Source organism: Miscanthus floridulus, chromosome 16, assembly GCF_019320115.1.
Source record: "Miscanthus floridulus cultivar M001 chromosome 16, ASM1932011v1, whole genome shotgun sequence".
In the NCBI taxonomy this organism is placed as follows: domain Eukaryota; kingdom Viridiplantae; phylum Streptophyta; class Magnoliopsida; order Poales; family Poaceae; genus Miscanthus; species Miscanthus floridulus.
In genome coordinates, this window is record NC_089595.1 from 117,800,788 (window position 1) to 117,815,639 (window position 14,852).

Sequence of the window (14,852 nt, forward strand, 5' to 3'; positions counted from 1 at the left end):
TTGGTCCAACCGTTTAGAACCGGTTGAACCGCCGGTTCAATTGTTTTGGACCAGTTAAATTGAACCAACCACAAATACCTTGAACCGGAATATATATACTATAATTAATAATTTATAGTTGGAATAATCTCATAAACAACACAATTAAATTGGACAACCATAGCATTTATACTTCATACATCATGGAAATATAGAATAACATGATCTTAAACTGGAAACTTAGGTGCGTGATAACATAAGATTCGTCTTCGTCAGTAGCTCACCGTTAGCCATGTTCTCATGGAGCATAGTAGAAGTAGACAGAGCAGCAGTCGTCCTCGTGGAGGTGGAGCAGAGCAGCCAACAGAGCACCAACCGTCCCCGTGGCCCATGCCCATTGTAACACCCCGGTGTTATACCAGCATTTAGGCACTACAAATCATGCATATCATGCATCATCAAGCATCCTAATCATACATGCCTAATCATGTAAATAACAACTGAAACACTGCTTCAAAACATATGAAACATGTTGTGAAATCTGAATGTTGCATACACTTGTTAGAGTTGTTTTGCCCTGATTTTGCTTGCTAGGTTAGTAGGACTTGTTTGGTTATGCTTGTGAATCATTTAGGATTATTTAGTTCAATTTTTGGAGCAAGGTTTGTATTTAAATTAATTCAAAATTTTGCTTCAAAAATAATTTCCCAAAAAATAGGGTTTTGAGTTAAACATCGACTTTGATTTTATAATTCAAAATCTAGAAAGAATTTGGCTTTGGTCATAAAATCAAAGTTGTAGATATTGAAAAATGGAACAAATTTCATTTTTGCACCAATTTGTGAAAATGCTTTTAAATGGCTCAAAAATGGGAATTTAATTCTGTTTATTTGAGAAATAAAAAGAAAAGAATTTCATTTCGCTTAACAGGCCGCCGCTCAGCTTCCCGGCCCACGGCCGAAGCCGGCCTGGCCCGCGTCCCCGCCTGCCACGTGCCACGCCATCCCGCACACGTCTCGCCTCGGCCCAGCCCCGCGCCGTTCCCCTGCTCGCCGCTCGCACACGCACCGACCGCGGCAGAGCACGCCCGCCGCGTGGCGGCCATGCGCCGTCGACGCTGCCGCGTGTCGCAGCCGGCCTGCGCCCGTGCCCACACGCCCACCTACTTCTGCTGAAGCTGGTGCGCTCGCTTGCTCTCTCCCGCGCTGCCTCTCCTCTCCGCAAGCACCGAGCTCACTCACTCTCCCCCTCGCCGCGCCACCGCACCCGCCGGCCAAATTCACCGCGCCTTCTCCACCGTGGCCAGTAATCACGCGCCAGCAGTTCCACCTCGCTCTCCAGCATATAGTGCTCGCGCTTATGCCGACTGATCGAGCTCAGGTAGTGCCTTCTAGCGCCTCACCACCGTCGGCCATGGCGCCGCCGTGCTCGGCCGTCGTGGAAGGCCCCCTTCCTCCTCTTCTCCACTCTGCCTAGCTACCTTCCCGCCTTCACCAGCTTCTCGCGAACTGCATGCGCCCGCTAGCTTGCCCTGTCATGGCCGACAATGGCCGCCGGTCTCGTTGGCCGAGCCACGGTGTCACAGCGCTGGCATGGCCTTCACCTTGGCCGAGCCAGGCCGAGAGGCCATGGGCCGACGCCCTACCGGGCCACCTCCCCCTTCCCTTCGCTCAGGCCACGTAGGCCAAGTGTGGCCATGGGCCAGCTGATTCCAGCGGGCTGGCCTAGTAGCAATAGGAGTATTCGGTTTCAATTTTTCTTTATTATTTGAAAATAGAAATGGTTTAGAAATGTTTGGGTACTCAAATTTGCTCCAAAACTGTTGAAATAAATTTTTCTAGGTTCTTTATCATCAGATCTACTTGGGAAAATTATTGTATGTCATTTTTGAGATACTTTTCTGTAGAACTTTATTTAATCATGGATATTGCTGATAACTTGAAAAATATGTAGAAAAACCTATAGGCTTCAGAAAAATATGATTCCAAGTTTGTTGATCTTCTTATGTAATGTACTTCCTAGGAAAAATATGTTTCATGCATGTGCTATGGGAAAATTTTGAGGTGTAGTTCAAGTACCTTTAATGGCTGATTTTTGTTATTTTAGCTAGAGAGCAAACTTTGTATAAAACATGCATGTGATATTTTTTGTACAGTCATTGTATGCTATGAAGAACATAGGAAAAATACTAACTTTGTTGTTTGACACTTTTCACAGTACAAAGTATTTTCATGTGCATAATCATGCCATAGCTTGTTATTTTTGTGTAGGCTAATCCACTCATTCAAATACCATGAAAATCTGATAGTAGACTACTTAGGGTAGTAATGTGCTATGGTAATTTTCTAAGATTTTTCTAAGCAAGAAAAATAGAGGTTGCTATTCAAACCTATTATTAATTAGGGTTTAAGTAAGTGTTGCTTTAAGTGTGATTAAGAAACTAGTGAAGCTTTGGTGTATCTTTGAAGCATTTAATAAGATGTGTTGACTTAACATATTAGTAGTAGAAGAGAATGCAGTAGATGACATGTGCTTATAGTATATTTTCTTGGATGATGTTGACTACCTTGCATTCAAGCATATCCCTTGTATTCATCTTATCCGATGCACCGATTGCATAAGCACTTACGCACACTACATCATACAGGATCGCAAACCAAGAACTCAGTCGTCATACTTGAGGAGCCCGAGGAGCAGTTCGAGGTGCAGCCGTAGGAAGTGCCCGAAGCCGACGAGGAGGACGTTGAGGAACTTCCGGAGTGCCCCGATCACCGCCCGAGCTCCTTCGAGAGAGGCAAGCCCCGAAGCATTTTCTCTCGGTTTGCAAATTATTAATTCAATACTTTACTTTAATTGATGCATTACGTTCAGGAGTTGTTTGCAACTGTTGCTGCATTATACCTTGTTTACCTTTGTTATACTATATCCTTGTTACCTTGGTATCCGCAGTCGAGTCAATGGTTAGCTGGCTTAGACCAGTAGAAGTCGGGTGATTTCCTGTCACCTGTGAGCTATAGGTGGTTACCTGGATCTGCTTGGATGACTATGAAGTCATGGTATAACTAAGTGTTAAATGAAGTTGAGACCGGACGGAGACTTACAAAGTTTTGGACTGTAGTGCTTTCCGTCTGTGTCGATTAAGGACCGACCGTTGTTGGGCCTCGAGTCATGTTGAACGCATGCCTTACATTTAGCTGGCCGGATAAAGTACCTTCCGACCGTGAAGCTGGGAGATTATTCGGGCCGAGTAGATTACCCGCAGCGCACTGTGCCGGAGCAGGTGTGGTAGGACATGGGGGCGAGATGATAAGACTAAAGTGCAGTCGGTCGGCCCCTGGGTACATGTGGTTCCTGACAAACTCAAGATTCCTGGATAGTTGACTCGGTGATCAATATCTCACTTTAGCGGGTGAGTGAGGTTTGTGTAAGGAATAAATCACCAGCTGGTTAGGAATTGATTCGAATCGCCATCGCTCCTGGATAGTGAGCACTTGACTTGAGTTACTTCATCGTAGTAAATGTTTATGGAATACTTGGACAGTTATAGTGAATATGACAGTATGGAAGTTGTTTAATGATCATTGGTTATCATTATCTGCTTAATCATGTGTTTGCTCTAGTATAGGTGCAAATCTAGTCGACAGGGTAATAACAATTAACTTGACAATAATGCTTTTAAAAAGGATCTTGAAATGCTAAAAATGCTCCTTTTTGCAACTGAGTCAGCTACCCTACTATAAAGCCCTTCATAATCCTTGGTGTCACTTATTTTCAGTTATGTCGGGTAAGTCTAGCTGAGTACCTTCTCGTACTCAGGGTTTTATTCCCACTTGTTGCAGATGGACAGATGTATTATGGCTACTGTATCAACTACCTTTATCCTGCGATGGGTGATGCTTAGGACCATGGGCATGGTCATTTCTTACGTCTCGTCTGATGCTTTTGTTGGAAATGATCATTCGCTGGCACTGTATTTAAACTCCGTATGAGTGTGTGTGGTTTGAACAAATAGCTTCCGCTACTTTTATTCGAACTTGTTTTGTAATAACTATATTTAAACTCTGATGTATCTGAGATGCAAACTTTTATGTAATATGTGATGGTGACCGCTAAACTTATTACGATCTTGGCTGGAATGGAAGTTGGTTTGAAATCCTTCGTGATTTCACGGACTACCGGGTTATACGGGCTTAAGTTTGCTAAAACGTCTGCTCTGGCGGATGATTTTCTTACTTAATTTCGCATAATTGGTCGGTTCTGTTACACCCATGGAGGTGGAGGCGTGGAGCAGAGCAGACAACAGAGCAGTGGCCGTCCCCTGGGCACCAGCTGCATCAACACCACCTACCGCCGCCGCCCAGGCCTAGTTGCCTAGCGTCAGCATCAGTCGTCCCTGGACGTAGCCTCAGGCCGCTGCCCCTGGCCGCACTCGCCGGTTGCCGCAACACGCGGACGCCCAGCCCGCTGCATCGTAGCACGCCGACGTCCAGCCCGTCGTACCGCAGCCGGCAACTGACACTGCCTGAAGGTGTTGCTCCGCCGAAGTTGGAGCAGACGAGCAGTGGAGCTGGATGCGCCGCCGCCGGCTGAAAAAGGGCAAAATTTACCTCCCTCCAAGGTTTTTTTATCGGGCGAAATTCACAGAAATTTTCAAAATTTCCTTTTTATCCGCAGGGTCCGATAAAATTTGACATCGGCCAAATTTTTTCCTTCTTTCCTGCTTCCACACAGACAACCCAAATTCAGCCGTGCGACAATCCCACACTATAATATTTTATTCTTGTTTTTATCTGTGAACAAGTGATGTTTAATAGCTTAGGAATAGTTTCAAGTCAAATTCTACGGAATTTTTTTAAAACAATTTGATTTTTTTTGAATTTGGTCTGATATTTCCGATATATCTTGCTTATCCTATTTATCCATGACCTCCGATAAATTTTTATTTCCGATAATGAAAACCTTGCCTCCCTCACACAGCAAAGGACACATTCGGAAAGTTTTCCAATCATACCCCTGAACAAATAACGTTATCCTTAGCACGCAGAGGGTATTTTTGGATAAGCTAAAAAAACCGTCCTGGTTCATAAGGAACCGGCCGGTTCACCTGTTCCATAAAAAACCGGCCGGTTCAACCGGGTTTTAGCAGTTCGATTGCATGGACGGTCTTTTAAGTGAACTGGACCGGTGTATGCTCTGGTTCGGTCTTTTAGCGGTCCGACTGCCGATCCGGTCCGCTCTAAATAACTATGGTCAGAACTAGCAAGGGAGAATCTCGGTAGCACAGGTAACGAGGCAGCCGAGCATGAAATCCAAGCATGTCACCGGCCATGTTCTAATTAATTTCTTGCATTGTGAGGACCCAAAATTCTCATTTAGACATTTGTTGTAGCTCTACGTTTATTTTAAAGTGACGAGTGATGATCATACTGTCTAGGTATTAGAAATTAGTTTTCACAACAAAAAGATGCAGTGAAGCTACACTGTGTTTAGGGGGTGCAAATGCACCTTAAAAAATATAAAAAGTTGTTTGTTAAATTCCACCATATATGCATCCCTTATGTAACATGTTTATGCACTGACAAGACAAATGCACGCTTTCTAATTTGTCCTAGCTTCGCCACTAACAAGATGTAAAGATGTACGCTGGTATTCACTGTTAAGATACTTAAATATATTGTAATCACTGTGACGAGATTGACTTGCACTTTTTTAGGATATATAAGGCTGTAGAATATATTGTTATACTTTTAGGAGGATAATTTCCTTGTAAATAGGATCTAGACTTTTCTATTACCGGTAAGCAATCTCGGCAACATCTTGTAAACCACGTTAGGGGTGTTTTCCTGGCCTATATTAACATGCAGGCGGGCACGGCCAAGGTGCGACGCTTCAATACCTGAAATTCTCACATGGTACCAGAGCCTCTTCTCTAAAAAAAGAGAGAAAAGAGAGTTGTGAGATAACGATCCCATCTACACCAATTCTCATGGCGAGTTCATCCAACAGTCTCATCGCCACGAATGCCATCGGTCATCCCGTGACTGAACGGCTCACCAAGACGAACTATCCGTTGTGGAAGCTTCAGGTCCTTCCTGCGCTTCGTGGTGCCCAATTGATCGGGTACGTTGACGGCATAGTACAAGCTCCAGCCGTCGAGATCGATGATGACAAAGAGAAGAAGAAGGTGCCGAACCCTGCATACGTGCAGTGGCTAACACAAGACCAGCAGGTCTTCAGCTACCTCGTGTCTTCGCTTTCTCGTGAAGTGTTGACACAGGTCGCGACGTGCACTTATGCTGCACAATTGTGGAAGGCGTTGGAGGACATGTATGCCTCCCAGATGCGTGCACGGATTTTCAACACTTGGATCGCGCTGACGACGACTCAAAAAGGCAACATGACGATTGCCGAATATGTCGGCAAGATGAAGACGCTCGCCGATGAGATGGCCACCGTCGGCAAGCCTATTGATGATGAGGAGCTCGTGAGTTATATCATCACAGGCCTTGATCTGGAATATAATCCAGTTATCTCTGCAATCCTTGCTCGTGTTGAACCGATCACGGTCAACGAATTGTACACGCAGTTGACAAATTTTAAGCAGCATGTTGATCTCTGGCATGGGGGGTCGCCCTCTTCTGTTAACACGGCCGTGCGCCATGGCCGCAGTGCTGGCCGTGGTGCTGTCTGTGGTACTGGTGCTCATGGAAGAGGTGCCAACTATGGACGTGGCAATGGTGGCCGTGGACGTGGAGGCTTCCTAGGCAACAACAACAAGAATCGGCCTGCCAACAATTTTGTCAACAGTAACAGTGATAAGCCCATGTGCCAGGTCTGCTTCAAGGAAGGTCATACTGCTGTTGATTGTTGGCACCGTTACAATAAAACTTATGTACCTGATCAGAGGCTTGTTAATGCTGCTATGTCATCATAAACTGTGGATACCAATTGGTATGCGGATACAGGAGCTACAGATCACATCACGGGCGAGTTAGAGAAACTAACCACCCGTGATAGGTATACCGGAGGTGATCAGATTCATACTGCTAGTGGCGCAGGTATGAACATTAGTCATGTTGGTCAATCTATTCTTCATACCCCCGATCGCAATCTTCACTTGAAAAATATTCTTCATGTTCCAAATGTTAAGAAAAATTTAGTTTCAGTTCATCGTTTTACTACTGATAATCATGCCTTTATGGAATTTCACCCTGATTTCTTTTTTGTCAAGGATCAGGACACGAAGAAAACTCTTCCGCAAGGTAGATGTAGACGTGGCCTTTATCCCCTTCTGTGGGGGTATTAACCCCTATACCCTTACGGCTAAGCTTGGGCCGGCCCGGATCGGTGGGTCCGGTCCACCAAAAGATGACGTGTGGCCCGGTTAACCAGATCGGAGTCCCGCGCAAGGAGTCAAGACGGATTTGGCAATCAATCAAGATCCTAGTCGGTTAGAATATGAATCCTTATCCGGCCACATATGGCAATTGTAATTGGCTAGGATTAGTTTCTAGATCTATAACCCTGCCCCTCGGACTATATAAGGCGGGCAGGGGGACCCCTCTAAAAATCATCTCTCATTGACATACAACAATACAAACCAGACGTATGACGTAGGTATTACGCCTTCTTGGCGGCCGAACCTGGATAAAACCTCATGTTTGTCTTGCGTCACCGTCTTGTTTGTGGCTTGCGCATCTGTCTGTCGACAATCTACTACCTTGGGCATACCCCTAGGTAGACTGCCAACCATATTTCATCGACAGTGGCGCGCCAGGTAGGGGGTGTGCGTACTACTCTCCAAGAAAACAAGATGGTCATCGTCTCCGGCTCCATGGCTACGCCGAACGGCCTCACGTTCACCGTCGGTCAGATCACCTGGACCACCGGCTCCGATGACTTCATCGCCATGACCATGGAGGAGGCGTGGATTCAGTCCGTGCCGACCACTGCTTCACCTGCATCGGCTACGGCTCCGACCACGACGGGTACGGCTCCAACCACAATGGATCTGGCTTCGACCACGGTACATCTGGCTCCGACCACGCCTGCATCATCTTTAGCCACGCCGACAACTCGTCATCCACTTCCCTGCTACAAAGGGAAGCAGATCGACAACACCGACCTGCTCGATTCCATCGATCAGGTCGGCACCAAACTCGCTGAAACCCTAGCTCTAGTAAGTATGATTCAAAGTCAACATAACAAGCAGGTAACCGCTCCCCACAATAGATCTACCCGACTAGCTCAGACCAGTCGTCCTGCACGACTTGGTACAGATCTCATGGTCATATCTACTCCTGAAGGGCGCTCCGCTCATCGCCGGCCAGCCTCCGCGATGGGTCTCCGGCTCTCCGAGTACGAAGCCTCGATGAAGAACCACCAGGTCTGGCCCTATGGCCTGCGAAACGCTACCTCCAGCTACGCGTATAACCTACAACGCTGCTTGGATCTATGTTTTATGCACCGACCTTGGTTGAAGCCACGCAACTTTGTCAACATGATCTGGACTGAAGATTATCAAGAAGGATCCATCCACACAGTCCAAGAGGGCAACTCTAGCTCCTCGTCTGGCATCGCATCTAATGCATCTGTCCACACCGAGCTTCAGCATCACGAAGACGACAGCACCAAGTATGATCTGGATCTGCCAGACCACGCCCTAGGGTTTTCTCAATTCCCGTCTTTCCCGCCAAGACAAGGGGATTTGATCCATGTTGTCAACAATGATGAACCACCAGCGGTTGGCGAAACAGAGCAAGAAAGGACTACGCGCGAAGCACGCAATATTGACTGGTTTAATCACCGACAAATCAAAGCCAAAGTAGACCAGGAGGCGCGACGCATAAGGGTCCAGCCACGTGACCTCAATGATGCTTTCGACAGGGTGGGGGACAAATAGGTCTTCAGGAGTCCAAGTGCCAATGTAGCCATCGCCATGGCAACAATGCAACGGCTACCCAACACCCCAGAAACCCAAGCGGTTCATGATGAAATACAAGCCTATCTAACGGCAGCCATGGCCCAGACCGCAGAGATTGTAAATCAAGTCCGGGCTCCATCTATCTCAGTTGAGTCAAGCCACAGCCGCCAGCTCCCAAGTCGCTCATAGCCACTCAACCCACGTGGCTCGCACAACAATGACCCATCAGACAACCGTCAGGGCGGAAACGGTGGCCACGATGGTGGTCAGGATGACAACCGCCATCGGGAGGACAACCGTCGTGACGTCTGAGATGATAATCACTAAGACAACCACAACAATCGCCGCGATAACCACAGACGCAGGGCTAATCCAGATGGCAATCGAGATTGCCGTGATGGCAATAACAATCTCCGCCATTACCTCGGTGGACGCGATCTGCGCGCTCGCATCAACTAGAGAGCCAACAATTGAGCATCCTATGAAAGCTATTGTCGTATGGAGTATGACACTGCCCATGGCCCACCGAGTTTGAAGCAGTTTACTCCACACCTTCGCCAAGTCATATGGCCCAAGAATTTCAAGCTCGAGAAGCTTCAGAAGTACGACGGCAAGGAAAACCCTGAATTATGGGTCATGCTCTATGAAACCACGTGCAGATCAGCCATGGCTAACGAGCACGTCATGTCTAACTACTTCCCAGTCATTGTTGGCCATGCAGGTCACCAATGGCTGGTCAGCTTACCGGTGAACTGCTTTGATTCTTGGCAGGAGCTCAGGCAAGCCTTCATCGACAATTTCATCGCTACTTGTGAACAACCGGGCAACAAGTACGATCTGCAACGGATCTAAGATCGGAAAGATGAGCCACTGCGTGAGTACGTCTGGTGTTTCTCGGAGATGCGCATCAAGGTCCCATCAATCTCTAACAACGAGGCCATCGAGGCTTTCATCATTGGCCTCCGCTTCCACGATGCCCTAAGAGACAAGCTCCTCCGGAAGAGGCCTGAATCGGTCACAGCGCTCCTAGCCACCGCTAAGAAATATGCGGACGTCGACAACGCTAAGAAGATAATTATTGAAGAAGTAGCATGGGTTCCACGCTCCGACCACCCCCCACACCGCGACGACTACCGCGACAACCGTGGTCGGAACGACAATTTTAACCGCCGCAACCAGCGCAACGACTCCCGTGACCACCGTGACCAACGTAATCAGTGGCGTAACCGCCGTGATGATTATAGGAGCAAGCGTGCTCGGGAAGACGACGGTGAGGTCAATACCGTTAAAAAGGGTGGCGAACGTCGTAATTACGAGGACGACTACGCCAAAGCATTAAAAGGGCCCTGCCAGCTCCATCCTAAGTCAAACCACACCATGGAGAATTGTCGCATTCTCAAGTCTATCTATACGCGTCAACAGGCTCCGGATACATCCGACAAGCCTAACGACGTAGGGGAACAGCGCAACGAGGATAACGACGACTACAATGCAGACCCTCATCACAAGTACGTCAAGCCAACCGATCGCGTGCACACCATCATCGGAGGCAAAGTGTCCATCGAGACCAAGCGGGAACGCAAGCTGCTCACCCGTGCTTGCTTGAATGTGGCCAACGCCAACAACCTCCTCGCCGATCCGCGACTCCCTCCATGGTCTCACCACGAAATCTCTTTCAGTAGAAAGGACCAATGGGCTGCAATACCTAAGCCCGGATGTTTTCCCCTGGTCCTCGATTCTTGTATCAACAAGGTCTAGTTCGATAGGGTACTGATCGACGGTGGTAGCTCCATCGATATACTATTCAAGAATAGTCTGCCCGCCCTGAAGATAGCTCCGGCAGATCTCAAGCCATACGAGGCACAGTTCTGGGGTGTTCTCCCCGGACAGAGCTCTACACCTCTCGGGCAGATCACGCTACCTATGCAGTTTGGGACCCTAGACTACTTCCGCACCGACTACGTCAACTTTGTGGTCGCTGACTTCGACGGCACCTACCATGCTATTCTTGGTCGACCGTCGCTCACCAAGTTCATGGCCGTACCTCATTATAGGTATTTGGTGCTCAAGATGCCTACCAAAAAAGGAGTCCTAACCCTCCGAGGCAACGTGTACGCAGCTTATACCTGCGAGGACGATAGTTTCAAAATAGCAGAGGCTCACGACCTCTCTATTTGCATGGCCGAGACCATGCTTGACGCTAAGAAGACCTCAGCTAACCACCTGGAGATCCTAGAGCTCGAGGCTCCACGCAAGAACATCAAGTCAAAGGAGCACAAGGTGATCTAGCTGGTCAATGGCGATCCCAGCAAAACAGCCCTTATCGGGGCCAACCTGGATCCCAAATAGGAAGACGCACTCGTCAGGTTCTTGAGGAGCAACATGGATGTGTTCGCATGGAAACCTGCCAACATGCCCAGTATACCTCAGAACTTGATCGAGCACTCCTTGAATGTCAACAGCAAGGCCAAACCTATCAAGCAGAAGCTACGATGGTTTGCTCATGACAAAAAGGAGGCGATTAGGGTAGAAGTTACACGGCTTTTGGCAGCTGGATTTATCAAAGAAGTGTATCATCCGGAGTGGTTAGCCAACCCGGTTCTTGTACGCAAAAAAAATAATGAATGGAGAATGTGTGTTGATTACACTGATCTCAACAAACACTGCCCTAAGGACCCCTTCGGCTTACCTCGCATAGACGAGGTCGTAGATTCAACCGCCGATTGCGAGCTCCTTTCTTTTCTCAATTGCTACTCTGGTTATCACTAGATCGCTCTAAAAAAGGACGATCAGATCAAGACGTCTTTCATCACACCCTTTGGCGCCTACTGCTACACGACTATGTCGTTCGGGCTCAAGAACGTCGGGGCTACATACCAACGCGCCATTCAGGCCTGCCTCACAGACGAGATAAAAGACGACCTTGTAGAGGCCTATGTGGATGATGTAGTTGTCAAAACCAAGGAAGCACATACCCTTGTTGACAACCTAAAACGCACCTTTGCAGCCCTCAATACATTCCAATGGAAGTTAAACCCAAAGAAGTGCATCTTTGGTATTCCTTTTGGTATATTGCTAGGCAACATCGTCAGTTACGACGGCATACGCCCCAATCCGGAGAAAGTCAAAGCTGTCTTAGACATGAAGCCCCCCAAAAAGGTGAAGGATGTCCAAAAGCTTACCGGATGCATGGCTGCTCTCAGCCGTTTCATACCAAGATTGGGAGAAAAAGGACTACCGTTTTTCAAACTGCTCAAAGCATCCAAGAAGTTTGAGTGGTCGGATGAAGCAGACGCTGCCTTCACGCAGCTAAAACAATACCTTACGTCACCTCCGGTCTTCACTGCTCCTAGAGAAGATGAAACTCTCCTACTTTACATCGCGGCAACCAATCGGGTGGTCTCCACTGCCATGGTGGTCAAGCGCGATGAGCCGGGCCACGCCTATAAGGTACAGCGGCCGATTTATTTCATCAGTGAGGTACTCAACGAATCCAAGACCAGGTACCCATAGATTCAGAAACTGCTCTACACCATACTGATAACATCCTGAAAGTTGAGACATTACTTCGATGGATATCGGGTGGTGGTCATGACCGAGTACCCTTTGGGGGACATCATTCGCAATAAGGATGCGAACGGGCGTATCGTCAAATGGGCAATGGAGCTATGCCCCTTCTCCTTGGAATTTGCAAGCCGTACTACGATCAAGTCTTAGGCACTCGTCGATTTCATCGTTGAGTGGATAGACTTAAGCACGCCTGCATCCCCAGAATTCGACGAGTATTGGACGATGTACTTCGACAGCTCTCTCAACATTGGCGGTGCAGGAGCAGGAGTCCTCTTCGTGTCACCATCCAAGGAGCAGCTCCGGTATGTCCTCAGGATTTATTTTCCAGCATCTAATAACGCCGCCGAGTATGAAGCATGCCTGCATGGTTTACGCATTGTGGTCGAGCTTGGTGTTAAACGTCTCTATGTCTATGGAGACTCGGCTCTGGTCATCAACCAGCTCAACAAGGACTGGAACACGACCAGCGAAAAGATGAACACATACTGCAAATCGATAAGAAAGCTGGAAGGCAGGTTCTATGGCATCGAGTACATATACGTGGTCCAGGACAAGAATCAAGTAGCGGATGCACTGTCAAAGTTAGGATCATCCTGAGCCAAAATCCCACATGGCGTATTCGTCCAAGACCTGCTCACGCCTTCTATCGAAGAGGAAGATTCCACGGCAGGCAAGCCTCCAGACCAGCAATTGGTGGCTATGGTTCCGGTGTTGAGCACCATCGAGCCACCTCCGACCACTCATGAGCCCGACTGGAGAATACCTTTCATCAAGTACTTAACAGATGGCAGCGGTTATACTGATTGGACAGAAAACGAGCGCCTGATACGTCGCAGTAAGCAGTATCTGCTCGTCGATGGCAAGTTATGGCGCAAGAACACAAAAGATTAAATCTTGATGAAGTGTATAACCCAAGAAGAAGGCGAACATCTCCTGGACCAAATCCACTCTGGCTCCTGCGACAACCACGCGGCCTCAAGAACACTGGTCGGTAAGGCTTTCCAAGAAGGGTTTTATTGGCCGTCAGCAGTAGCCGACGTAGAAAAGCTAGTCCGCCACTGTGAGGGTTGCCAGTTCTTCGCCAAGAGAATCCAGGAGATGTCCCCTTCCTTCTACATCCATTGATGCCAAGAGACATGTTCTTGGAATCAATAAAGTGTCACCATCAAGGTGGCACAGTCGTTTAGGCCATCCGTCTTATTCTATTACTCAGCATGTTATTAGTACAAATAGATTGCCATGTTCTAGTGAGTCAAATAAACAATCTATTTGTGATTCTTGTCAAATGGCCAAGAGCCATCAGCTTCCGTATCCAAAATCCACTAGTATTTCTTCTGCCCCTTTGCAGCTTGTGTTTTCCGATGTTTGGGGTCCTGACCCTGATTATGTGGGTAGAAACAAATACTATGTCAGTTTCATTGATGATTATAGTAAATTCACCTGGATTTATTTACTCAAGTATAAATCCGAAGTCTTTAAAAAATTCCATGATTTTCGGCAACTTGTTGAGAGACAATTTAATAGAAAAATTATAGTTGTTCAAACAGACTGGGGTGGAGAATATGAGAAACTAAATTCTTTCTTTACCAAAATTGGTATTTCTCATCATGTTTCATGTCCTCATGCTCATCAACAAAATGGATCAGCAGAGCGTAAACATCGCCATATAGTCGAAGTGGGTCTAGCTATCCTTGCTAATGCTTGCATGCCTCTAAAATTTTGGGACGAGGCCTTTATCACTGCTGTCTTTCTTATTAATAGAACCCCTAGCAAGGTTATACATTTTGCAACACCTTTTGAGCGCTTGTATAATCAATGGCCTGATTATTCATCTCTTCGTGTTTTTGGCTGTGCTTACTGGCCTAACCTTCGACCCTATAATTCTAGACAACTTGGGTTTCGCTCAAAGCGTTGTGTCTTTCTTGGATATAGTAACCTACATAAAGGTTACAAATGCCTCGACATCTCCACTGGCCTGAGTCTATATTTCTTGAGATGTTGTCTTTGATGAAGAAATATTTCCCTTTAAGGACCTACATCCTAATGCTGGAGCACGGCTTCGTTCTGAGATTCTATTGTTACCCTCTTCCTTGCGCGATAATTTGGGGGATGAACAATTAGAAGACCACTTAACTAATGTTCCGGTTAATTTGCCACGAAATTTGGATAACAATGACAGTTTCCTACTGACAAATGATGCTGAGATGGTACAGGTATAGAATTTTCCAGGAGCTATACCACCCGAGGTGGATTCGTCCTTGTCCGCACTAGGAGCGCCTGCTGCGACGACGTCTTCTCCTTGCTTCGTGCGCGAGCAAGAAACGTGTCCTGCTGCTGTGGTGAGCCATGGGGAGGAGACAACTGCCCCATCCGAAGTCTC

At 47.3% G+C, this 14,852-nt stretch overlaps 1 non-coding gene across 1 annotated transcript; it reads left to right on the forward strand.

Moving 5' to 3' along the window:
- The first annotated feature begins 6,442 nt into the window (after window positions 1-6,442).
- Window positions 6,443-6,581, forward strand: LOC136514635 (small nucleolar RNA Z247). Its single transcript, XR_010773783.1, has one exon. It is a non-coding gene; the product is annotated as a small nucleolar RNA Z247 (small nucleolar RNA).
- Window positions 6,582-14,852: the final 8,271 nt, after the last annotated feature.